Source organism: Arachis ipaensis, chromosome B5 (assembly GCF_059453495.1).
Source record: "Arachis ipaensis isolate K30076 ecotype BB chromosome B5, ASM5945349v1, whole genome shotgun sequence".
Taxonomy (NCBI): domain Eukaryota; kingdom Viridiplantae; phylum Streptophyta; class Magnoliopsida; order Fabales; family Fabaceae; genus Arachis; species Arachis ipaensis.
Genome location: NC_142440.1, coordinates 47336587 through 47360688, shown reverse-complemented (window position 1 = coordinate 47360688; position 24102 = coordinate 47336587). Strand labels below are relative to the sequence as shown.

General features: G+C 38.5%; 2 non-coding genes across 2 annotated transcripts; both read left to right on the top strand.

Annotated features, from left to right (window-relative positions):
* Positions 1 to 410: 410 nt before the first annotated feature.
* On the top strand, positions 411 to 518 carry LOC148564078 (small nucleolar RNA R71). Its single transcript, XR_015885296.1, has one exon. It is a non-coding gene; the product is annotated as a small nucleolar RNA R71 (small nucleolar RNA).
* Positions 519 to 18266: 17748 nt separating this feature from the next.
* Positions 18267 to 18374, top strand: LOC148564077 (small nucleolar RNA R71). Its single transcript, XR_015884318.1, has one exon. It is a non-coding gene; the product is annotated as a small nucleolar RNA R71 (small nucleolar RNA).
* The last annotated feature ends 5728 nt before the right edge of the window (positions 18375 to 24102 follow it).

Sequence of the window (24102 nt, the reverse complement as noted above, 5' to 3'; positions counted from 1 at the left end):
TAGGTGTTTCCATATGGTTCAACCATCTAATTCACCTCTGCTATTGCAGGGTTCTTAGGATCATAGGCCTCTTCTTCAGCAGATGCCTCTTGAGTACTGTTGGATGCAGGTTGCATTCCATTCAGACTCTGAGAAATCATATTGACTTGCTGAGTTAATATTTTATTCTGAGTCAATATGGCATTCAGAGTATCAATTTCAAGAACTCCCTTCTTCTGAGGCGTCCCATTACTCACAGGATTCCTCTCAGAAGTGTACATGAACTGGTTATTAGCAACCATGTCAATGAGTTCTTGAGCTTCTGCAGGCGTTTTCTTTAGGTGAATGGATCCACCTGCAGAAGTATCCAATGACATCTTTGCTAATTCAGACAGACCATCATAGAATATATCCAGGAAGGTCCATTCTGAAAGCGTGTCAGAAGGACACTTTTTGGTCATTTGCTTGTATCTCTCCCAAGCTTCATAGAGGGATTCACCTTCCTTCTGTCTGAAGGTTTAAACATCTACTCTAAGCTTACTCAGCTTTTGAGGAGGAAAGAACTTGGCTAAGAAAGCCGTGACCAGCTTATCCCAAGAGTTCAGGCTATCTTTGGGTTGAGAGTCCAACCACACTCTAGCTCTGTCTCTTACAGCAAATAGGAAAAGCATGAGCCTGTAGTCTTTAGGATCTACTCCATTAGTCTTAACAGTATCACAGATTTGCAAGAATTCAGTTAAGAACTAAAAAGGATCTTCAGATGGAAGTCCATGAAACTTGCAGTTTTGTTGCATCAGAGAAACTAATTGAGGTTTCAGCTCAAAATTGTTTGCTCCAATGGTAGGGATGGAGATGCTTCTTCCATGTAAATTGGAATTAGGTGCAGTAAAGTCACCAAGCATCCTCCTTGCATTATTATTATTTTCGGCTGCCATCTCCTCTTCCTGTTCGAAAATTTCTGTAAGGTTATCTCTGGATTGTTGTATTTTAGCTTCTCTTAGTTTCCTCTTCAGAGTCCTTTCAGGTTCAGGGTCTGCTTCAACAAGAATGTTCTTGTCCTTGTTCCTGCTCATATAAAAAAGAGGGAACAGAAAAATAATAATAATAGGGATCCTTTTTACCCAGGTATAGAGGTTCCCCTGTGTGAGTAGAAGAAGAAAAGAATGTAATGTGAAGAAGGGAAGAAGAGAAAATTCGAACACAGATGGAAGAGGGGGTTCGAATTTGGGTGAGATGAAGTGTTAGTAGATGAATAAATAAAAAGAAGGAGATGAGAGAGAAAGATGATTTTCGAAAATAAAATTTTGAAAAGGGGTTAGTGATTTTCAAAAATTAGGAAAAAATTAAAATTAAAATTAAAAATTGAAATAATTAATTAATTAAAAAGAATTTTTAAGAAAGAGGGAAGAGATTTTCGAAAATTAGAGAGAGAGAGAGTTAGTTAGGTAGTTTTGAAAAAGATAAGAAACAAACAAAAAGTCAATTAGTTAGTTGAAAAAGATTTGAAAATCAATTTTGAAAAGATAAGAAGATAAGAAGTTAGAAAAGATATTTTTTTAAAAAGATATGATTAAAAAGATATAATTTTGAAAAAGATAAGATAAAAAGATATTTTTGAAAAGATATGATTGAAATTGGTTTTGAAAAAGATTTGAATTTTAAATTCACAATTAATGACTTGATTCACAAGAAATCACAAGATATGATTCTAGAACTTAAAGTTTGAATCTTTCTTAACAAGTAAGTAACAAACTTGAAATTTTTGAATCAAAACATTAATTGTTGATGATATTTTCGAAAATATGATATAAAATTAAGAAAAAGATTTTTGAAAAATATTTTTAAAATTTTCGAAAATAAATAAGAAAAATGACAAAGATATGATTTTTGAAGATAATTTTGAAAAAGATAAGATTTTCAAATTGAAAATTTGATTTGACTCATAAGAAACAACTAGATTTTAAAAGTTTTTGAAAAAGTCAATCCAAATTTTCGAAATTTTATGTGTGAAAAACATGAAAAATGATTTTTGATTTTTTTGAATTTTTAATGATGAGAGAGAAAAACATGAAAAATGATGCAATGCATGAAAATTTTGGATCAAAACATGTGATGCATGCAAGAACACTATGAATGTCAAGATGAACACCAAGAACACTTTGAATGTCACGATGAACACCAAGAACTTATTTTTGAAAAATTTTCAAGAAAAGAAAGCATGGAAGACACCAAACTTAGAAATTTTTCATGTATAGACACTATGAATGCAAGAGTGCATATGAAAAACAAGAAAAGACACAAAACAAGAAAATATGAAGATCAAACAAGAAGACTGGCCAAGAACAACTTGAAGATCATGAAGAACACTATGAATGCATGAATTTTCGAAAAATGCATAAAATTTTTTAGAAAAAATGCAATTGACACCAAACTTAAAAATTGACTCAAGACTCAAACAAACAACACAAAATATTTTTGATTTTTATGATTTTATGATTTTTTTTTTTGGATTTTTCGAAAATTAATGTGAAAAAGAAAAATAAGGATTCCAAAATTTTTAATATGAATTCCAAGAATCTTGCACTCTTAGTCTAAAGCTCCAATCTGAGGGTTAGACATGGCTGAATAGCCAGCCAAGATTTAGAAGATACAAATCAGTCATACAACAGCAGGTGGATTAGGAACAGCTAGCTTGCTCTTGTGATGATGGTTTGGAAGCCTCAGTCCAACAGAATTTAGACACGGCTTTACAGCAAGCCAGGCTTCAACATGCTTCATGAAACATTAGAATTCATTCTTAAAAATTCTGAAATAATTTTCGAAAACAAAGGAAAAATTTTTGAAAGATTGTTGAAAAATTTTTTGAAAACTTTTTGAAAATAAAATAAGAAGAAAATTACCCAATATGAGCAACACGATGAACCGTCAGTTGTCCAAACTCGAACAATCCCCGGCAACGGCGCCAAAAATTTGGTATGCGAAATTATTACTCTGAGGTTGTAAAATTTGTTGTTCATTCTCTCCCTGGCAATGGCGCCAACAAACTGGTGCACAATACCATGGTCCAAACATGACTTCACAACTTCGCACAACTAACCAGCAAGTGCACTGGGTCGTCCAAGTAATAAAACCTTACGTGAGAAAGGTCGATCCCACGGAGATTGTCGGTTTGAAGCAAGCTATGGTCACCTTGTAAATCTCAGTCAGGCGGATATCAAATGGTTATGGAGTTTTCGAAAATAAATAATAAATAAATAGAAAATAAAGATAGAAACACTTATGTAATTCATTGGTGGGAATTTCAGATAAGCGTATAGAGATACTTTTGTTCTTCTGAACTTCTGCTTTCTTGCTGTCTTCATCCAATCAGTCCTACTCCTTTCCATGGCAAACTTTATGTAAGGGCATCACCGTCGTCAATGGCTACATCTCATTCTCTCTGTGAAAATGGTCCGATGCGCTGTCACTGCATGGCTAATCATCTGGAGGCATCACCGTTGTCAATGGCTACATCCCATCCTCTCTGTGAAAATAGTCCGATGCGCTGTCACTGCATGGCTAATCATCTGGAGGTTCTCGATCATACTGGAATAGGATTTACTATCCTTTTGCGTCTGTCACTACGCCTAGCACTCGCGAGTTTGAAGTTCGTCACAGTCATTCAATCCCTGAATCCTACTCAGAATACCACAGACAAGGATTAGACTTTCCGGATTCTCATGAATGCCGCCATCAATCTAGCTTATACCATGAAGATTCTGATTAAGAGATCCAAGAGATAATCATCCAATCTATGGTGGAACGGAAGTGGTTGTTAGGCATGCGTTCGTATGGGAATGATGATGATTGTCACGTTCATCACATTCATATTGAATTGTGAATGAATATCTTAGAAGCGGAATAAGTTGAGTTGAATAGAGAAACAGTAGTACTTTGCATTAATTCGTGAGGAACAGCAGAGCTCCACACCTTAATCTATGGAGTGTAGAAACTTTACCGTTGAAAATACATAAGTGAAAGGTCCAGGAATGGCCGAATGCCCAGCCCCCAAACATGATCAATATGATCTAAAGATGAACTAAAAATCATAAGATGATCCGAAGATGTAAATACAATAGTAAAAAGTCCAATTTATACTAAACTAGTTACTAGGGTTTACAGAAGTAAGTAATTGATGCAAAAATCCACTTCCGGGGCCTACTTGGTGTGTGCTTGGGCTGAGCTTGAAGTTTACACGTGCAGAGGCTTCTTCTGGAGTTGAACGCCAAGTTGTAACATGTTTTTGGCGTTCAACTCTGGTTTGTGACGTGTTTCTGGCGTTTAACTCCAGACTACAGCGTAGAACTGGCGTTCAAAGCCCTTTTGCGTCGTCTAAACGCGGCCAAAGTATGAACTATTATATATTGCTGGAAAGCCCTGGATGTCTACTTTCCAACGCAATTGGAATCGCGCCATTTTGAGTTCTGTAGCTCCAGAAAGCCCACTTTGAGTGCAGGGAGGTCAGAATCCAACAGCATCAGCAGTCCTTCTTCTACCTCTGAATCTGATTTTTGCTCAAGTCCCTCAATTTCAGCCAGAAAATACCTAAAATCATAGAAAAATACACAAACTCATAGTAAAGTCTAGAAATGTGAATTTAACATAAAAACTAATAAAAACATTCCTAAAAGTAACTAGATCCTACTAAAAACATACTAAAAACAATGCCAAAAAGCGTATAAATTATCCGCTCATCAGTGATTTTTGCATTAAAACTAATAAAAATATAATAAAAAGTAACTAAAACATACTAAAAACTATGTAAAAACAATGCCAAGAAGGGTATAAAGTTAAGCTTGAGCACAAAACACTTAGAGTCACGACTAGGCTCAATGTGCAAAGCACTAAAGAAAAGAAAGAAAAAAAAGCTATGTTCAAGAATCAAATAGAGCCTAAAGAAGAAAATCTATAATATCATCCGAGTTCTCGTTCTGAAGGATACCAATGCTTCTAAGCTTCAAAGGATAGTGAGATGCCAAACATAGTCAGAACTAAAGTTACATTAGACCCACTGATGCCAGGGCATTTTGGCCATTTTCACTGACCTTTTCTTTACTGTTTTTAAGGTAGTTTCATGCATTTCCTTAGAAGATAAGCTAGTTTTGGGTAGATATTCACTTACATCTTGATTCAAGCATACATTGTGCACTTTACATGATTTCATGAGAATTTTGTATGAATTATATGACAAATTGGATGATGCATGACTCATGACTTGGACTAGAACTTTGATGCACTTTGTTGCTTGATTTCAGGACAAAGGAAGCAAAGAAGAACCACGTTAGCAGTCACGTTAGTCCCACTAACGTGACCTCTAACGTGGAATGGGTGCTAACTTGCAAAGTTAATGAGAAAGGTAATCGCAAATAACGCCCTCGAAGCCATCATAAGCCCACATTAAGAGTCACGTTAACTAAGTTAACGTGAACTCTAACGTGGAAGAAGACAACAAGGCCAACGTTAGTGACACTCTCCTTTGTCACTAACGTTGGACCAAGCTCATAATTGGCCACGTTAGTTGCCACGTTAACTTAGTTAACGTGGACTCTAACGTTAAGAAGCAAAAGAGAAGCCAACGTTAGTGACATTCACCTTTGTCACTAACGTTGGCCAAGCCTCCATAAGCCACGTTAACTTAGTTAACGTGGAAGCTAACGTGGAGAGAGCAACTGATAGCCAACATTAGTGACACTTACCTTTGTCACTAATGTTGGGGTAAACTACCATGAGCCACCATGAGCAACGTTAACTCCCACGTTAACTTAGTTAACGTGGAAGCTAACGTGGATAAAGAGATGATGAGCCAACGTTAGTGACACTCACCTTTGTCACTAACGTTGGGGATGGCTAGCATTACTACGTTAGAAGCCATGTTAACCTAGTTAACATGGACTCTAACGTGGGAAAGGGGCACATTGGAACGTTAGTGACAAAGGTAAGTGTCACTAACGTTCTCGAAGAATTGGCACTGCTACGTTAGAAGCCACGTTAACCTAGTTAACGTGGACTCTAACGTAGGGACAAGGGAGGACTCTCCACGTTATTGGGAAAGGTAAGTCCCAATAACGTGTGCGAAGGACCAAGAGGCAACGTTAGTGGTCACGTTAGTGCCACTAACATTGAAGTCAACGTGATCATATTTGGGTTAGGAACGTTAGTGAAAAAGGTGATTGTCACTAACGTTCTCGAACCCACACTTTCACTTAACGTTGACACCACTAACATCCTGAGTCAAAGTCCCTGCCTACTTCACCTTTTCTCTCTGCAAGCAAAGCTAAGCCCAATGAAAAGGATAACTGCTTCAAACTCAAGATTCAGAGGCCCATACCCAAGACTTGAAGAGCCAACTAGAAGATCGGAAGAGTAGTATATATAGGAGTAACTTTGAATTAGTTTGGGGGTTGGGAAAACTTTAGGGAGCCTTTGGCATAGAACTACTCTCTGTATTTTACTTTCTCTGCACTTCTAGTTTTACTTTCATCATGTATTCTCCATCTTTGTTTTCATTTTCCAGAGCTATGAACAACTAAACCCCTTTCATTGGGTTAGGGAGCTCTATTGTAATTTGATGGATCAATATTAGTTTTCATTCTCCTTCTTCTATCTTTTCTCTTGATTTTACTAGAAAGCTTTCGATCTTCATCCAATTGGGTAGTTATCTTGGAAAAGAAGCTATTCATACTTGGATCTCTTCTGAACTTTGAAAGAGGAATGAAGAGATCATGCTTGAAATGCTTTCTCATGCTGGACCAAATTGGGTTTGGATGGATATGTGACTATAATCCTACCAACACTTGATTTGGGAAATGCATGTGGTATAATCAGTGACCATACTTCATCTCTTCTTATGAGCAATTGACCAAGGAATTGGCTATTGATCAAGATTTGAGAGATTGAATTACCAAGAAATTGGAATTCGATCACTTAAGATTGCCAAGGAGATCAATGAATGCATTGATTGAGGAAGAGATGAAAATGAACTTGATCCGGAGAATGCAACATCTCCTGAGCCCAATGAACTCCCTATTTCTGATCTTACCCATTCTCTTTAATTTCTTCCATTTACTTTTATGAGCAATTACCCCATTCCCGTTTAAGATTCTGCAATTTACTTTCCGCCATTTACATTCATCTCTTCATTTCTAGCATTTACTGTTTCTGCTATTTACTTTCCCGCCATTTAATTTTCTGCAAATCTCAAATCAAATTCTGGTTCGCTCAACTAGAACATTCCTCTAATTAAAGTTGCTTGATCAATCAATCTCTGTGGGATTCGACCTCACTCTATTGTGAGTTTTTACTTGACGACAAATTCGGTACACTTGCCGAAGAAAATTTGTTGAGAGACAAGTTTTGTGCGTATCAAGTTTATGGCGCCGTTGCCGGGGATTGATTTTGTATCAACAATGATTAAGTTGAAGGATCACTAGATTGAGCATTTTTCTTTTGTTTGATTTAAATTTCTGTTGAGTCAATTCGCTTTCAGTTTTAGTTAATTTCTTCCCTTCCCCCTACTTTTTCGTTTATTTTTTTTAGTTATTTACAATTCAGTTCACTAACCCACTAACTGTTTGATATATTGCATCACTCACACTAACAATAATTCTAACAGAATACTTTCTAGATCTGTTTCCTTGCTTGTACCTTGTTGGTTGTTTGACAGGGAGGAGAAGCGGGGCTTCAACTTCCTTTGATTCTGAACCTGAGAGGACCTTCCTTAGATTAAGGAGGGAAGCAAGAGGAAAAAGAATAGTGGGTGCTGAGGAAGAGGAAGAATACTTTGAACTAGACATGGAGGAGAATATGGAGAACATTCATGAAGAAAAGGCTCACAACCATGGCAGAGAAGGTCTAGCAAATCATGCTGGGCAAGAGAGAAGAGTTATAGGCTCCTACATCAACCCAAAACCAGGAAACTGTGGGAGTAGCATTCAAAAGCCAACCATACATGCCAACAACTTTGAACTAAAACCTCAGCTCATCACCCTTGTTTAGAACAACTGTTCATTCAGAGGAGGCGTCCAAGAAGACCCCAATCAACATCTAACCACCTTCCTGAGGATATGCAATACTGTGAAGTCTAATGGCGTTCATCCTGACACCTATAGACTACTTTTGTTCCCTTTCTCACTCAAGGATAAGGCATCTAAATGGCTGAAATCCTTCCCTAAGGAGAGTTTGACAACCTGGGAAGATGTGGTGAACAAATTTTTAGCCAGATTCTATCATCCTCAAAGAATCAACAGGCTGAGAGCTGAGGATCAAACTTTCAGGCAGCAGGATGGTGAGACTCTATATAAAGCATGGGAGAGGTTTAAGGACCTAACAAGGAGGTGTCCACCAGATATGTTCAATGAATGGGTGCAGCTACACATTTTCTATGAAGGCCTTTCTTATGAATCAAAGAAAGCAGTAGACCACTCATCCGGGGGATCTCTGAACAAGAAGACCATTGAGGAGGCCATAGATGTCATTAAAACTGTAGCAGAGAATGACTACTTCTATGCCTCCGAAAGAGGGAACACTAGAGGAGTAATGGAGCTAAACAATATAGATGCTCTGCTGGCCCAAAAGAAGCTCATTACCAAGCAATTAGCTGACCTCACCAAGAAGATGGAGAGGAACCAAGTAGCAGCAATCACCACCTCATCAACAACCCAAGAGGGAGTGAATGCAGAGGCAGAGAGTGAGCAGGAGCAAGCCAACTACATTGGGAATTCACCTAGACAAAATCATGACCCATACTCCAAGACCTATAATCCTGGTTGGAGGAATCACCCACACTTTGGGTGGGGGAATCAACAAGATCAAAGCCAAGATCAGAGACGTCACAACCCCAATAACAATGCAGCTCACCAACAATTCACACAGAGAACATATCAACACCACCATAACAACACCTCTCCTCATCCATATAAAAACCAAAATAACACTCCTAATCCTTCTACCTCCAATCCCAACCTACCATTATCTGATGACAGACTCTCAAGGATTGAGAACCTGCTTGAAGGCATATGCAAAGAGATTCAAGACAACAAGGTGTTCAAGGAGGAAGTGCGAGCAAATTTTAAGAACCAGGGAGACACCATCAAGAGGTTGGAATCTTAAGTTGGGTATCTCTCTGAGCAAATTCCCAAACCTACAGATGGATTCCCAAGTGACACAGAGAAAAATCCGAGAGGTGAAACAAATAAAGTAAGATGGGAAGATTGCAAGATGGTCACTATAAGTGGTAAGGAGACTGAGGACAAGCCAAACAAGCCGTCAGAACAACCTGGAGATACCTCAGCAGAGAAGAAGGAAAAAGATCACCAAGAACCAAAAATCTCGCAACAGGAGCTGCTGAGACTCTATGCACCCTTTCCCCAACTACTCAATGGTGCTGTGGAGAAGAGAATATACTCAAGATTTCTTGACTTGTTTGCATCTCTGCATGTAAACATACCATTCATCAAGACCATCCAACAAATGCCTGCATACATCAAGTATATGAAGGAACTGCTTCCCAAGAAAAGCTCACTCAAGGGAGGCCAAACTATAGTGATGAACAAGGAGTGCAGCGCCCTCATTCAACCAGAGTTGCCTACAAAAAGAAAGGACCCAGGGAGCTTTCACATCCCCTGTGCCATAGGAGAAACAATGTTTGATAAAGCACTCTGCGATTTAGGAGCAAGCATCAACTTAATGCTCTTATCCCTTATGAAGAGGCTGCAGATCAATGAGATAATGCCCACAGATGTAGTCATCAGGCTGGCTGACAAAACTCAAAAACAAGCAATAGGAGTGGTGGAAAACGTGTTGATAAAGGTTGGGAAATACTTTCTTCCCACAGACTTTGTCATATTGGACATGGAAGAGAGTCACACTCACCCAATCATATTGGGAAGACCATTCCTAGCTACAGCCAGAGCACTCATAGATGTGGAGCGAGGGGAGCTAATCTTGAGGATCCATGATGAACAGCTCAACTTCACTATTTTCAAACACTCACAAGAAACAGATCAAGAGAACAAGGAACCAAGGAAGGATCACAGTGAGATACTGAAGGAAGAAACAAGCACTGAAGCACAACCAGCACATCTGGGAACTCCTTGATTGATGAACAAGGCAAACAGCAACTGCCACAGCTCAAAGAAAATCAGGAGGAACCTAAACCACCAGAATCATATGAGACTAGTAACCACATTTCCTTAGAGGAGGAGGTCACAAAGAGTAAGACAACATCACAAGGAACAAAGAAGAAGGTACCAAGGAGGTGGAGGAACAAGAAGATCCCTACCGAGGACTTCTCTCCAGGGGATAAAGTGATCTCAGCTTACTTCCCAGATATCCCCCCTGATCTCCCCACTGTACCATCTCAGTTACCTAAGGTCTTCACTATCAACAGAGTTCTCTCCTTGAAACATGTAGAGATCATTGATACAACCAATGGATATAGGTCCACAGCAAGAGGGGAGGACTTGAAGCATTATCAACCTCCCTGATGAAGGAGAAACGTCAAGCTAGTGACGCTAAAGAAGCGCTTCATGGGAGGCAACCCATGTTTTATATGCTTTTAGAAAATAGTTAATAAGTCAATATTCATGAATTCCAACCCAAACTTGACAAACACTTGGTGAAATCCTTATTAGGCAGTATATAGTGAAGAATAAGTTTGGTGTTCAAAGCATGCCGAGAGAGCATGAATGCAAACCAGAGCATGCTAATCTTGGAGCCTTGAACAAAACCTTTTCATCACAGTGCTACAAACTAAGTTTGGTGTCACCCAAGGTGCCACCAATGTGCATATAAGGATACACAGTTAGTTAGTTAGTTGGTGTTCATGAATAAACAATCTTGTTCGTTTTCTTTATTATTCTAGCCATAAAGTTTAATTTCTCAACGATATTAATTTTTCTTATTTTTATAGGAAAAGGGAAAGGAGCATTGAAGGGGATTGATTGGACAATTAAATGAGGAAGGTTCAGACACCACAAAAGGAGGGTACTACACACGTGCCTCAAGGAGGGATGCATTGGAAAATATTGCCATGCAACAATTAAAAAAAATGAGACCCTCAAAGACCGGGCAACACCCTTCATAAAGTTGATGATCCTTGTCCTTTCTCCATGCTGAACCCCATCCGTCCATCTCACACTCAAATCATCTATCCAAACCCTTCATTTGCCCATCACTTCCATATATAAGTAGCTCTCCCTCCATACCCCCTTCACATTCCAAATGCCCAGCTTAACATCCCCCTCTCAGAACCAAACCATTCTTACCACATTAAAAACATTCCCCCTCACTGCCTTCATTGCACTCAATCCCAAACAACCAAAAGTCTCCACACCCTTACCACCTTCACACATTAACTCCCATTCATGGCATATTCAAGCTCTAAAAGAAGGAAGGGAAAGGAACCTATGGAGCAACACCCATATGATGAAAAGAAATTTAGAAGCTTGCACCATGCATTGCAGTACGGGTGGATGGTTGATAAGGAAATAATATATGAACTTGGATTTCAAGTCAGAAAGAATGAGTGCCGGAAATCACGACGAAGGTAGAAAAGAGGCGATGGGAGCTCCTCACTGATCCAGTTGTTAAGGTAAATGCAAATCTTATAAGTGAGTTTTATGCAAATGCGGTCCGATATGATAAGGCCGATAAGTCATATACAAGCTTTGTGAGAGGAAAGATTGTGGATTTCAATCCCATGAGTGTCAAGAGGGCATTAAAGCTACGGTCCATACCGTTTGAAGAAGAGAGTTATCATTCAAGAATGGACAACAACCCCAATTATGACCAGATTGTGCAAGATATTTGTGTACCCAGAGCTGACTGGGAAAGATATGAGGATAGGAGACCAAGGTTCATCAAGAGAGCAGACCTCACTCCGGAAGCAAAGGGGTGGTTCGAAATTGTAAGGAGATCCATCCTCCCAGCAGGGAACAACTTGGAGGTAAACCTCAAGAGAGCCACAATGGTGCACTGTATACTCAAAGGAGGAGAGATCAAGGTTCATGAACTCATAGCCGCAGGCATTAGAAAGATGGCAGAGAAAAGCGACTCAAGAAGAAAGTTAGGTTACCCCAGCACTATTTATCGACTATGCAAGAAAGTTGGGGTGGTGTTTGAAGATGAGGACCCCGTGTGGATAAAAGAGGGCATTCCAATAACCGTTCGACGGATGCATGCTGCCGCAACCCCCCTGCCTCAACGGAAGCAAAGGAAGAGGCCAGCCCCTCAAGTAGTAGAAGGACAAGTCTTAGAGGGGCAAACACCAACTATAGGAAGCCATTGATGGCCTATCTAGACAATATTTGGAAAGCCAAGGAGCACAGAAAGAGCTTCAATTACAGATGATGGGGCAGCAAGAGGAATCACTTTCAAGATGGATGACTCAACAAGGGGAGTGGCAAAAGAAAATGATGGAGCAGCAACTGAGTCAAGGACAACAATGGAGTGAAACATTCCACAGGATAGAACAAAGGCAAAATGAACAACAAGAATCCATCCAGAAGCTAATTGGTATGCGAAATTGCTACTCTGAGGTTGTAAAATTTGTTGTTCGTTCTCTCCCTGGCAATGGCCCCAATAACTGGTGCACAATACCATGGTCCAAACATAACTTCACAACTTTGCACAACTAACCAGCAAGTGCACTGGGTCGTCCAAGTAATAAAACCTTACGTGAGTAAGGGTCGATCCCACGGAGTTTGTTGGTATGAAGCAAGCTATGGTCATCTTGTTAACCTCAGTCAGGTGGATATCAAATGGTTATGGAGTTTTCGAATAATAATAATTAATAAACAGAAAATAAAGATAGAAATACTTATGTAATTCATTGGTGAGAATTTCAGATAAGTGTATAGAGATGCTTTCGTTCCTCTGAATCTCTGCTTTCCCGCTGTCTCCATCCAATCAGTCTTACTCCTTTCCATGGCAAACTTTCTGTAAGGGCATTACTGTTGTCAATGGCTACATCTCATCCTCTCTGTGAAAATGGTCCAAATGCTCTGTCACGGCATGGCTAATCATTTGGAGGTTCTTGATCATACTGGAATAGGATTTACTATCCTTTTGCGTCTGTCACTACGCCCAGCACTCGCGAGTTTGAAGTTCGTCACAGCCATCCCTTCCCAGATCCTACTCGGAATACCACATACAAGGTTTAGACTTTCCAGATCTCAGGAATGGCCATCCATGGGTTCTAACTTATACCATGAAGATACTAATAACTCAGACTCGGTCCCCTGTATTAGATATCTAAGAGATACTCATTCTAGCTTGGTTGCATGTAGAACGGAAGTGTTTGTCAGGCACGCGTTCATAAGTGAGAATGATGATGAGCGTCACATAATCATCACATTCATCATGTTCTTGGGTGCGAATGGATATCTTAGAAGCGGAATAAGTTGAATTGAATAGAAAATAGTAGTACTTTGCATTAAATAATGAGGAACAGCAGAGCTCCACACCTTAATCTATGGAGTGCAGAAACTCTACCATTTGAAAATACATAAGTGATAATGGTCCAGGCATGGCCGAATGGCTAGCCCCCAAACGTGATCAATATGATCCAAAATTGAACTAAAAATTATAAGATGTCTAATACAATAGTAAAAAGTCCTATTTATACTAAACTAGTTACTAGGGTTTACAGAAGTAAGTAATTGATGCATAAATCCACTTTTGGGGCCCACTTGGTGTGTGCTTGGGCTGAGCTTGAAGTTTACACGTGCAGAGGCTTCTTTTGAAGTTGAACGCCAAGTTGTAACGTGTTTTTGGCGTTCAACTCTGGTTTGTGACGTGTTTCTGGCATTTAACTCCAGACTGTAGCGTAGAACTGGCGTTCAACGCCCTTTTGCATCGTCTAAACTCGGCCAAAATATGGACTATTATATATTTCTAAAAAGCCCTGGATGTCTACTTTCCAACACAATTGGAAGCGTGCCATTTTGAGTTCCGTAGCTCCAGAAAATCCACTTTAAGTGCAGGGAGGTCAGAATCCAACAGCATCAGCAGTCCTTCTTCTACCTTTGAATCTGATTTTTGCTCAAGTCCCTTAATTTCAGCCAGAAAATACCTGAAATCACAGAAAAACACACAAACTCATAGTAAAGTCCAGAAATGTGAATTTAACATAAAAACTAATAAAAACATCCCTAAATGTAACTAGATCCTACTAAAAACATACTAAAAATAATGCCAAAAAGCGTATAAATTATCCGCTCATCACAACACCAAACTTAAATTGTTGCTTGTCCCCAAGCAACTAAAAATCAAATAGGATAAAAAGAAAAGAATATACTATAAATTCCAAATTATCAATGAAACATAGCTCCAATCAGATGTGTGGGACTTGTAGCTTTTTGCCTCTTGAATAGTTTTGGTATCTCACTTTATCCATTGAGGTTCAGAATGATTGGCATCTATAGGAACTCAGAGTTCAGATAGTGTTATTAATTCTCCTAGTTCAGTATGTTGATTCTTGAACACAGCTACTTTATGAGTCTTGGCCGTGGCCCTAAGCACTTTGTTTTCCAGTATTACCACCGGATACATAAATGCCACAGACACATAATTGGGTGAACCTTTTCAGATTGTGACTCAGCTTTGCTAAAGTCCCCAATTAGAGGTGTCTAGGGTTCTTAAGCACACTCTGTTTTTGCTTTGGACCTTGACTTTAACCGCTCAGTCTCAAGTTTTCACTTGACACCTTCACGCCACAAGCACATGGTTAGGGACAGCTTGGTTTAGCCGCTTAGGCCAGGATTTAATCCTTTAGACCCTCCTATCCACTGATGCTCAAAGCCTTGGGATCCTTTTTATTTACCCTTGCCTTTTGGTTTTAAGGGTTATTGACTTTTTGCTCTTGCCTTTTGGTTTTAAGAGCTTTTGGCTTTTTCTGCTTGCTTTTTCTTTTTCTTTCTTTTTTTTTCGCCATTTTTCTTCTCTTTTTTTTTTCTGCAAGCTTTGTATTCACTGCTTTTTCTTGCTTCAAGAATCATTTTTATGATTTTTTCAGATTATCAAATAACATGTCTCCTGTTCATCATTCTTTCAAGAGCCAACATATTTAACATTCTTAAACAACAACTTCAAAAGACATATGCACTGTTCAAGCATTCATTCAGAAAACAAAAAGTATTGTCACCACATCAATATAATTAAACTAAGTTCAAGGATAAATTTGAAACTCATGTACTTCTTGTTCTTTTGAATTAAAAACATTTTTCATTTAAGAGAGGTGATGGATTCATAGGACATTCATAACTTTAAGACAAAGTTACTAAATACTAATGATCATGTAATAAGACTCTAACATAGTTAAGCACTTAACATAAAGAAAACGAAAAATAGAAAATTTGAGAACAAGGAATGAGTCTACCTTAGTGATGGTGGCGTTTTCTTCTTGAGGAACCAATGATGTCCTTGAACTCTTCTATGTCTCTTCCTTGTCTTTGTTGCTCCTCCCCCATTGCTTTTTGATCTTCTCTAATTTCATGGAGGATGATAGAGTGCTATTGATGTTCCACCCTTAGTTTTCCCCAATAATTGTGTGGAGGAAAATGTATCCCCTGAGGTATCTCAGGGATCTCTTGATTTGCAGTCAAATGTTCTACCACTGAGCTATAGACCCTTGAGATGAATCTCTCCATCTCCTATGACTTGGAAGTCGAAGATTTTGTCTTCCCTTTTCTCTTTCTAGAGGTTTCTCTGGCCTTAGGTGCCATCAATGGTTATGGAAAAACAAAAAAGCTATACTTTTACCACACCAAACTTAGAATGTTGCTCGCCCTCGAGCAAAAGAAGAAAGAATAGTAGAAGAAGAAGAAGATATGGAGGAGATGGAGGGATGTGTGTATTCGGCTATATGGGTGGGATTGGGTGGGAAAGAGATTTTGAATTTTGAAGGTAGGTGGACTGTATGATGGTTTTGGAGGGGAATTGGCGGTGATTGGTGAAGGGTTCTTGAGAAAGGGTGATATAGGATTATGAGGAGGTAAGGTGAGTGGAAGTTTGTGGGGATCCTGTGGTGTCCACAGATCCTGAGGTGTCAAGGATTTACATCCCTGCACCATTGAGGCATGTAAAATGCCTTTGCATGCAATTCTGGCATTTAAACGCCGAATTGGTGCTTGTTCTGGGCGTTCAGCGCCCAGATGCAGCATGTTTATGGCGTTGAACGCCAGTTCTATGCTTGCTTCTGGTGTTCAGCGCCAGCTTTCCTCAGTGTGCATTCCTGGCGTCTGAACGCCAGGATGCTGCTTGTTTTGGGCGTTCAACGCCAGATCCATGCTCTGTTCTGGCGTTCAACGCCAGCCAGATGCTCCTTACTGGCGTTTAAACACCAGTAAGCCCTTCCTCCAGGGTGTGATTTTTCTTCTGCTATTTTTTATTCTGTTTTTGATTTTTTTATTTATTTTGTGACTCGACATGATCATGAACCTAATAAAACATGAAAGAACAATGAAAATAAAAATAAAATTAGATAAATAAAAATTGGGTTGCCTCCCAACAAGCACTTCTTTAATGTCAATAGCTTGACAGTGGGCTCTCATGGAGCCTCACAGATAATCAGAGCAAGGTTGAGACTTCCCAACACTAAACTTAGAGTTTGGTTGTGGGGGTTCAACACCAAACTTAGAGTTTGGTTGTGGCCTCCCAACACCAAACTTAGAGTTTGATTGTGGGGGCTCTGTATGACTCTGTTTTGAGAGAAGCTTACTGTGCCTCTTTTCCATGTTTACAGGGTGATAACCTTGTGCTTTAACCACAAGGGAGTCCCCATTCAATTGAAGGACTAATTCACCTTTGTTAACATCTATCACAGCTCCTACTGTGGCTAGGAAAGGTCTTCCAAGGAAGATGCATTCATCCTCATCCTTCCCAGTATCTAGGATTATGAAATCAGCAGGGATGTAAAGGTCTTCAACCTTTACTAACATGTCCTCTACTAGTGCATAAGCCTGTTTTCTTGAGTTGTCTACCATCTCTAGTGAGATTTTGGCAGCTTGCACCTCAAAGATTCCCAATTTCTCCATTACAGAGAGGGGCATGAGGTTTATCCCTGACCCAAGGTCACATAGAGCCTTCTCAAAGGTCATGGTGCCTATGGTACAAGGTATTAGGAACTTTCCAGGATCCTGTTTCTTCTGAGGCAATCTCAGTTGATCCAATGCATTTAGTTCATTGGTGAACAGGGGAGGTTCATCTCCCCAAGTCTCACTACCAAATAAATTGGCATTCAGCTTCATGATTGCACCAAGGAACTTGGCAACTTGCTCTTCAGTAACATCTTCATTCTCTTCAGAAGAAGAATAATCATCAGAGCTCATGAAGGGCATAAGGAGGTTTAATGGAATCTCTATGGTCTCTAGATGAGCCTCAGAGTCCTTTGGTTCCTCAAAGGAAAACTCCTTGTTGATCACTGGACGTCCCAGGAGGTCTTCCTCCTTGGGATTCACGTCCTCCCCTTCCTTCTTAGATTCGGCCATGATGGTTATATCAATGGCCTTGCACTCTCCTTTTGGATTTTCTTCTGTATTGCTTGGGAGAGCACTAGGAGGGGTTTCAGTGATCTTCTTACTCAGCTGGCCCATTTGTGCCTCCAAATTTCTAATGGAGGACCTTGTTTTATTCATGAAACTCAGAGTGGCCTTAGATAGATCAGAGACTAAGTTTGCTAAATTAGAGGTATTTTGTTCAGAGTTCTCTGTCTGTTGCTGAGTGGATGATGGAAAAGGCTTGCTATTGCTAAACCTGTTTCTTCCACCATTATTAAAGCCTTGTTGAGGCTTTTGTTGATCCTTCCATGAGAGATTTGGGTGATTTCTCCATGAGGGATTATAGGTATTTCCATATGGTTCACCCATGTAATTCACCTCTGCTATTGCAGAGTTTTTAGGATCATAAGCTTCTTCTTCAGAAGATGCCTCTTGAGTACTGTTGGATGCAGCTTGCATTCCATTTAGACTCTGAGAAATCATATTGACTTGCTGAGTCAATATTTTGTTCTGAGCCAATATGGCATTCGGAGTATCAATTTCAAGAACTCCCTTCTTCTGAGGCATCCCATTACTCACAGGATTCCTCTCAGAAGTGTACATGAACTGGTTATTAGCAACCATGTCAATGAGTTCTTGAGCTTCTTCAGGCGTTTTCTTTAGGTGAATGGATCCACCTGCAGAAGTATCCAATGATATCTTAGCTAATTCAGACAGACCATCATAGAATATATCCAGGATGGTCCATTCTGAAAGCATGTCAGAAGGACACTTTTTGGTTAGTTTCTTATATCTCTCCCAAGCTTCATAGAGGGATTCACCTTCTTTTTGTCTGAAGGTTTGAACATCCACTCTAAGCTTACTCAGTTTTTGAGGAGGAAAGAACTTGGCTAAGAAAGCCTTGACCAGCTTATCACAAGAGTTCAGGCTATCTTTAGGTTGAGAATCCAACCATATTCTAGCTCTGTCTCTCACAGCAAAAGGAAAAAGCATGAGCCTGTAGACTTCAGGATCTACTCCATTAGTCTTAACAGTATCACAGATTTGCAAGAATTCAGTTAAAACTGAAAGGGATCTTCAGATGGAAGTCCATGAAACTTGCAGTTTTGTTGCATCAGAGAAACTAATTGAGGCTTAAGCTCAAAATTGTTTGCTCCAATGGTAGGGATGGAGATGCTTCTTCCATTTAAATTGGAATTAGGTACAGTAATGTCACCAAGCATCCTCCTTGCATTATTATTATTTTCGGCTGCCATCTCCTCTTCCTGTTCGAAAATTCCTGTAAGGTTGTCTCTGGATTGTTGTATTTTAACTTCTCTTAGTTTCCTTTTCAGAGTCCTTTCAGGTTCAGGATCTGCTTCAACAAGAATGTTGTTGTCCTTGCTCCTGTTCATATGACAAAGAAGGGAATAACAAAGAAAATATGGAATTCTCTATGTCACAGTATAGAGATTCCTTTGTGTGAGTAGAAGAAGAAAAGAATGTAATGTAAGGAAAGAAAAGGGAGGAGAATCCAAGCACAAGGGTGAGGAGAGCAGAGATATGAGATGAAGAGAAGTGTTAGTAAATGAATAAATAAATAGAAGGAGATGAGAGGTGACAGGATTTTTGAAAATTAAAAATTAAAATTTAAAGTTAAATTTCAAAAATAGTTTTTGAAAAGGGTTAGTAATTTTCGAAAATTAGGAATGAAATAAAATTAAAATAAAAAATTAAATTAATTAGTTAATTAAAAAGAAATTTTGAAAAAGAGGGAAGGGATTTTCGAAAATTAGAGAGGGATAGTTAGTTAGGTGGTTTTGAAAGAGATAAGAAACAAACAAAAAGTTAATTAGTTAGTTGAAACAAATTTTGAAAATCAAATTTTAAAAGATAAGAAGATAAGAAGTTAGAAAAGATATTTGAAAAAGATAAGATAAAAAGATATTTTTGAAAAGATATGATTGAAATTAGTTTTGAAAAAGATTTGATTTTTAAAATCACAATTAATGACTTGATTCACAAGAAATCACAAGATATGATTCTAGAACTTAAAGTTTGAATCTTTCTTAACAAGTAAGTAACAAACTTGAAATTTTTGAATCAAAACATTAATTGTTGATGATATTTTCGAAAATATGATGTAAAATTAAGAAAAAGATTTTTGAAAAATATTTTTAAAATTTTCGAAAATAAATAAGAAAAATGAAAAAGATTTGATTTTTGAAAAAGATTTTGAAAAAGATAAGATTTTTAAATTGAAAATTTGATTTGACTCATAAGAAACAATTGAATTTTAAAAATTTTTGAAAAAGTCAATCCAAATTTTCGAAATTTATGAGAGAAAAAAGGAAAGATATTTTTTTGATTTTTGAATTTTCAATGATGAAAGAGAAAAACAAAAAAAATGACTCACAACATGAAAATTATGAATCAAAACACATGATGCATGCAAGAACACTATGAATGTCACGATGAACACCAAGAACACTTTGAAGATCAAGATGAACATCAAGACTTATTTTTGAAAAATTTTCAAGAAAAGAAAACATGCAAGTCACCAAACTTAGAAATTTTTCATGTATAGACACTATGAATGCAAGAATGCATATGAAAAACAAGAAAAGACACAAAACAAGAAAATATGAAGATCAAACAAGAAGACTGGCCAAGAACAACTTGAAGATCATGAAGAACACTATGAATGCATGAATTTTCGAAAAATGCATACATTTTTAGAAAAAAAATGCAATTGACACCAAACTTAAAAATTGACTCAAGACTCAAACAAGAAACACAAAATATTTTTGATTTTTTATGATTTTATAAATTTTTTTTTATTTTTTCGAAAATTAATGTGAAAAAGAAAAATAAGGATTCCAAAATTTTTAATATGAATTCCAGGAATCTTGTGCTCTTTAGTCTAAAGCTCCAATCTGAGGGTTAGACATGGCTTAATAGCCAGCCAAGCTTTAGTATGCTATTACATGCATTGAAGTGATTAGTTGAATCCTCAGTCAAAAGGAATTTACACATGGCTTTACAGCCAGCCAGGATTCAACAAATCATCATTAAACACTAGAATTCATTCTTAAAAATTCTGAAATAATTTTCGAAAACAAAAGGAAATTATTTTTTTTCGAATATTAATTGGGAAAAACGAAAAAGAAGAAAATATTTTTGAAAAATTTTTGAAAACTTTTTGAAAACAAAATAAGAAGAAAATTACCCAATCTGAGCAACACGATGAACCGTCAGTTGTCCAAACTCGAACAATCCCCGGCAACGGCGCCAAAAACTTGGTATGCGAAATTGCTACTCTGAGGTTGTAAAATTTGTTGTTCGTTCTCTCCCTGGCAATGGCGTCAATAACTGGTGCACAATACCATGGTCCAAACATAACTTCACAACTTCGCACAACTAACCAGCAAGTGCACTGGGCGTCCAAGTAATAAAACCTTACGTGAGTAAGGGTCGATCCCACGGAGATTGTTGGTATGAAGCAAGCTATGGTCATCTTGTTAATCTCAGTCAGGCGGATATCAAATGGTTATGGAGTTTTCGAATAATAATAATTAATAAACAGAAAATAAAGATAGAAATACTTATGTAATTCATTGGTGAGAATTTCATATAAGCGTATAGAGATGCTTTCGTTCCTCTGAATCTCTACTTTTCCGCTGTCTCCATCCAATCAGTCTTACTCCTTTCCATGGCAAGCTTTCTGTAAGGGCATCACCGTTGTCAATGGCTACATCCCATCCTCTCTGTGAAAATGGTCCAAATGCTCTGTCACGGCATGGCTAATCATCTGGAGGTTCTCAATCATACTGGAATAGGATTTACTATCTTTTTGCGTCTGTCACTACACCCAGCACTCGCGAGTTTGAAGTTCGTCACAGCCATCCCTTCCCAGATCCTACTCGGAATACCACAGACAAAGTTTAGAATTATCTCAGAAATGGCCATCCATGGGTTCTAACTTATACCACGAAGATACTAATAACTCGGACTCGGTCTCCCATATTAGATATCTAAGAGATACTCATTCTAGCTTGGTTGCATGTAGAACGGAAGTGTTTGTCAGGCACGCGTTCATAAGTGAGAATGATGATGAGCGTCACATAATCATCACATTCATCATGTTCTTGGGTGCGAATGGATATCTTAGAAGCGGAATAAGTTGAATTGAATAGAAAATAGTAGTACTTTGCATTAAATCATGAGGAACAGCAGAGCTCCACACCTTAATCTATGGAGTATAGAAACTCTACCGTTTGAAAATACATAAGTGATAATGGTCCAGGCATGGCCGAATGGCCAGCCCCCAAATGTGATCAATATGATCCAAAGTTGAACTAAAAATCATAAGATGTCTAATACAATAGTAAAAAGTCCTATTTATACTAAACTAGTTACTAGGGTTTACAGAAGTAAATAATTAATGCATAAATCCACTTCTGGGGCCCACTTAGTGTGTGCTTGGGCTGAGCTTGAAGTTTACACGTGCAGAGGCTTCTTTTGGAGTTGAACGCCAAGTTGTAACGTGTTTTTGGCGTTCAACTCTGGTTTGTGACGTGTTTCTGGCGTTTAACTCCAGACTACAGCGTAGAACTGGCGTTCAACGCCCTTTTGCGTCCTCTAAACTCGGCCAAAGTATGGACTATTATATATTGCTGGAAAGCCCTGGATGTCTACGTTCCAACGCAATTAGAAGCGCGCCATTTGGAGTTTTGTAGCTCCAAAAAATCTACTTTGAGTGCAGGGAGGTCAGAATCCAACAGCATCAGCAGTCCTTCTTCTACCTCTAAATCTTATTTTTGCTCAAGTCCCTCAATTTCAGCCAGAAAATACCTAAAATCACAGAAAAACACACAAACTCATAGTAAAGTCCAGAAATGTGAATTTAACATAAAAACTAATAAAAACATCCCTAAAAGTAACTAGATCCTACTAAAAACATACTAAAAACAATGCCAAAAAGCGTATAAATTATCCGCTCATCACTAATCAACATCCAAGCACATCAAGGTGCACATATACATGAGATGCATCGAAGACAAATAGAACAGGCAGAACTATTGGACGAGCAAAGGGCATTCGCAGAAGGAGTTTACATGAGCGAGACTGGGCATCATATAAACACTCAAGCCAACAGCTCAGATACTTAGTAGGACAGCTGCCTATATTGCATCCGGGAATCGCAAGGTATGAAGAAATGAAGGATGAATTAGCACGAGAAGAAAGACAAAAGGTGGAAGAGAGTCATGAATCAGTGAGGAAGGCACTTGAGGATTGGAAGCAAGCAAGATTGGCACCGATGCGAGGAAATGCAAGAGGACACAAAGAAGACAAACAAGGAGGGGAGCATGGGCATCCTCATGAGTAAAAGGTGGTGGAGTTCCCTCTTTGATCCATCTTTTTCTATGCTTTAAATAAGGAAGATCTTGTATGAAATAGAACATGCTTCCATGTTAGTTTGAACCTTTTTTAATTCTGTCTTTTAAACTTTTTGTTGATTAGGGCTGTGTTTGCTAGTCTGAATGTCATTACTGCATCATTTCCTTACTTAATTGTATGCTTGTCCTTTTGAATCAAATGAAAAGAGAATGAGTGTTTTATAAAAGACCAGAGTGGAGTTCATACTATGGAGTAAGTTCCTGAGTTTGTGGTGTGGTCATAAGTTAGCTAAGTTGGTTCAACCACAAGGTGGGAAGACAACTATCTGTCATGAATCATATGCTTGAACACACCCCATGAGATTAGCTAAATAACAAGATCCTAATAAGAAAAAGGGAAAGAACAATCAAAGTTGAAGAATAAAAGAAAAATAGCAAGAAAAGAGGCTAGGCACCAAGGGTTTGAGTCTTGAGGGATGTGTCTGTGGTGTTCCTGTACCAAGGATCTGCTTGGATTACTAAGCTCTCAGGGGTGCTTTATCACCTGGTAACTTGGGTTAACTAACCCGGGATTATCAGCTGAAAGTCCACTATCAAGTGACCTTTTCTTTACTGTTTTTAAGGTAGTTTCATGCATTTTCTTAGAAAATAAGCTAGTTTTGGGTAGATATTCACTTACATCTTGATTCAAGCATACATTATGCATTTTACATGATTTCATGAGAATTTTGCATGAATTATATGACAAATTGGATGATGCATGACTCATGACTTGGACTAGAACTTTGATGCACTTTGTTGCTTGATTTCAGGACAAAGGAAGTAAAGAAGAACCACGTTAGCACCACCAACGTGACCTCTAACGTGGAATGGGTGCTAACTTGTAAAGTTAATGAGAAAGGTAATCGCCAATAACGCCCTCGAAGCCATCATAAGCCCACGTTAAGAGTCACGTTAACTTAAGTTAACGTGGACTCTAACGTGGAAGAAGACAACAAGGCCAACATTAGTGACACTCTCCTTTGTCACTAACATTGGACCAAGCTCATAATTGGCCACGTTAGTTGCCACGTTAACCTAGTTAACGTGGACTCTAACGTTAAGAAGCAAAAGAGAAGCCAACGTTAGTGACATTCACCTTTGTCACTAACGTTGGCCAAGCCTCCATAAGCCACGTTAACTCCCACGTTAACTTAGTTAACGTGGAAGCT